This window comes from Octodon degus, unplaced genomic scaffold (genome assembly GCF_000260255.1).
Source record: "Octodon degus isolate 3935 unplaced genomic scaffold, OctDeg1.0 scaffold00102, whole genome shotgun sequence".
Lineage (NCBI taxonomy): Eukaryota > Metazoa > Chordata > Mammalia > Rodentia > Octodontidae > Octodon > Octodon degus.
In genome coordinates, this window is record NW_004524678.1 from 8,012,904 (window position 1) to 8,016,356 (window position 3,453).

At 33.7% G+C, this 3,453-nt stretch overlaps 1 protein-coding gene across 2 annotated transcripts in view; it reads left to right on the forward strand.

Annotated features, from left to right (window-relative positions):
* Window positions 1–3,453, forward strand: part of Mdga2 (MAM domain containing glycosylphosphatidylinositol anchor 2) — an 883,696-nt gene that overhangs the window by 613,170 nt on the left and 267,073 nt on the right. The gene's annotated exons all lie outside the window — the stretch shown is intronic.

Genomic DNA, 3,453 nt, shown 5'->3' on the forward strand with positions numbered 1-3,453 from the left:
AATTAAAATAACATTGAGATATCATCTCACCCCAGAAAGAATGGCTATCATAAAGAAATCACTAGGGACAAAGCCGTATGCTTGTATGCACAAGATGGGCAAGGCAATGATCCTGAGAAACATCAGCAGGTTTTTGAAACTAGCAGTCAATTGGTAGAATTCTCAACCTGACTAACTCTATATGCTGATACCTGTGAACCAAGGAACTGTACTGATGATGTAATTTCATCATCTGAGAACTTCAGTGTGTAATAGAAGGGTCACACTTGGAATTCCTGTCATTCTGGTGTTCTAAATACATACTTCTTGTCATGGCATTCCAGTTATTATCATACTGTCTCACAAGCAAAAGGGTTTTCTTTTGTTTTTCTTTTTTTAAATGGGTACTAAATGAAGAAAAAGACACAAGAAAAAGAAAAAAAATGTCACAGGACTGTCCTGCTACAATGCTGTATATGGTTAGATTTCTAAATTTCTGTGTAAAAATATGTGCTTATTCCTTTTTCTAATTTTTTTTCTTCATATTGTGTAAGGACTTAAATTTCAACACATCAATACTTGATGGAAGACACCTGTTCCACGTTATGCCTAAGATGTTTGATATTTAGATAGATAGGGTAAAACGAACTGCATATGTTGCAGTGTAATAATAAGCCTCTCTTCTGGAGAGTTAAAAACCTAAGTTTTCAGATCAAAAATTGGAGAAAAGGAAAGACTGCATGGTCTGCCAACATTTTGGCCCTAGCCTTTCAAGGTAAGTGAAGACTGAAGACATATGAGAACCTGTACTCTAACATCATGTAAATCAGTTGTGCCCCAAATTTTCTGATCAAGGAGATTATGGAGCCACAGAGGAATGTGATCAATGATGTATAGTGTGCCCAAAGAGAGTCACATGGAGAGAAAACTTTTTCTCAGACTGTCACAGAGAGTAAATTGGTCAAGCATTGGCCATGACTCATCCACATGGCTGACACTGACAAAGGATCTACAAAGTGCGGTACAGGGCTACAGGATAAATTCTGAGGGTACTTGACTGATCTTATCTGATACAAAAGTTACATTTCTTGTTACATAGTTCTTGCTTTATCTTGGTCTTAACCATCCAGCAGAAAAGTATAAAAACAAGGTATATAAGGTAAAACCATATTAATATGCTGAACTGTAAAAGGCTCTAGTCAACAACTTGTGCGGACAACCCACTACTATTGTGGACTACTGGACTGTGTTGGATTGTTTTGCTGAATTCCAGCACCTATAATATTTAGATGCCAATAGAATACCCATCTCTGACAGTACTGAACTTGAGAGGGGGGATACAGAGGAAGGACCATTTTGTATTTGTATATACAGAATAGTCAGGATAGATGTACAGCTGCTTTTGCTTGGTTCAGTGAGAGGAAGGATTTGTAGTAGTAGTGTTTGGATGGAATGTCCTTGCTGCTTCTTGTGCTGTGGATGACCACTGAGAAGATAACAAGTTGCAATGTATTAATTATTGTAAAATGTCCTATTAATCAGGTTGGAAATTGTCTCATTGATATTTATTTCTCAATAAAATAAAAAAATCTAAATCCCATGTTAGGTATATTCAGAAATAATCTTTCTTTAAGATATATTGGCACTGAAAATATTTGTAAATGATTATCTTTAAGCTTCTTACATAATCTTCTAAGACTCTATGATAAATATTTTTACTGAGTGTATAATTTCAATTTAAAGAAGAGCTAATATGATAGAGTACCTCCTCATAGGCTACTAAGGCACACTAGTTGTGTTAGCTTTTTGTCATCTCAATGTAGTATGTTTCTGAGGTTCACATATTATTTTAAGTGAAGTAAGCCTCCATGGCATCTTGCAAAATGTATCCAGATTTTCAAATAAGTGCTTAATTTCCTCCAAACTATTTGTGCTAACCAAAATCTTTCAAAATCTAATGGGGTGTGTGTGTGTGTGTGTGTGTGTGTGTGTGTGTGTACACTGTGTATATTAGCTCAGGGCTTTGTGCTTGCCCTACCTGTGCCTGGGCTTATGTCTCCTTCCACATGGTGGCTGTCCTTGTATTGCCAGAGACTTGCAGGGAGGATATGCTTCTGTGTGGTGAATATATTTTTCTATGCTTAGAAAAAATCTTCAACAATACAGAGTCCTACAATATTTTTCCTAAGCATGGATTTCTTTCCTGATATTTGACAATTTTTAATTTGAGGAAATTCTATGTTAAACATTTCTGCTCCAATAATATGGACATTTACTTAATTTTATGTTCTGAGATCATCTGTATAGTTTATGATTTAAAATGTCAAAGGAATTACCAAACTCTTTCCCTAGATATCTTACTTTTTTTTTTTCAGAACTGGGGATTGAACTCAGGCCCTTGCACTTGCCAGGCAATCACTTGTTCTACTGAGCCATCTCCCTATCCCCTTACAAATTTCTGTACAAATATTTTGAAAGATTTTTCTACTTATTAGAAAACATCTTTGCAATCATTACTAACAACGCAAATTACATATAGAATGAAATTTTTCAGTGAATGCAAGGATCAAAACAACATATAACTATAAATGTATATGTTATTTTTCTTGAAAGGTACATATCTGCAAGCTATTGATTAGAAAGTCAATCAGAGTTTATTGACAACTTCCCAGAAGAAACTGTTTAGATTTAGCCCTGATCCTTATCCGATTGGAAATTATTTGTGAATTTTAAATTACAGAGTAGCACAGTTTTTCCCAAGCATTTCGAGTCATCAGCTTTAATTTCTATACATCTGTAACTTAGTTCCATAAGATTTCATTAATAAAATTATAATAATCATAGCTGAAATTGTAGAAATGAGCCCTTCTACATGCCACAGGGCAGAACTGTCAGCCATGTACAGGTGTCCCAATTACTCACACAGATTAAATATTCCTCTTCTTTTTTTTTCCCAATTCAATATTGTGTAGTAATTACACCTTCCCAAAACACCTTACTGAATTATATTATATGGCTTTGTACCCTACAATGGTTTCATTATTATCTTTCAAAAATTAATCAGAGCCTTGCAAAAATCTAAAAATTAGAAAATTCACTAATCTTCCTCTGAATATAGATAGCTCAATTTCCTTTTCTAAATAGATAAATCTAAATAAATTTTGTTGTTTGAACCAGTTTATATGAAAAATGTCATAAATCACAATTTTATGTAAAATTATTTTGCCTGCACATTGAATAATCTTCTATTTACTTGCATATAATGATATATTGGCAACTTAGTTATATTTTACATATTTAAATAACTTATTCGGCTTAATGGATGGAGCTTCTCTTGTCATCTTTGCTAGCAGTGCTCTAAAAATTAAGTCCAATTCCTGTCCCAAATGGAATCTCTTATTTGAGTAATATTTAAAATTCTTCAATCAATTGCATTGATAATATATTGTGGTTATAAAATTGTGTGAATGGAGG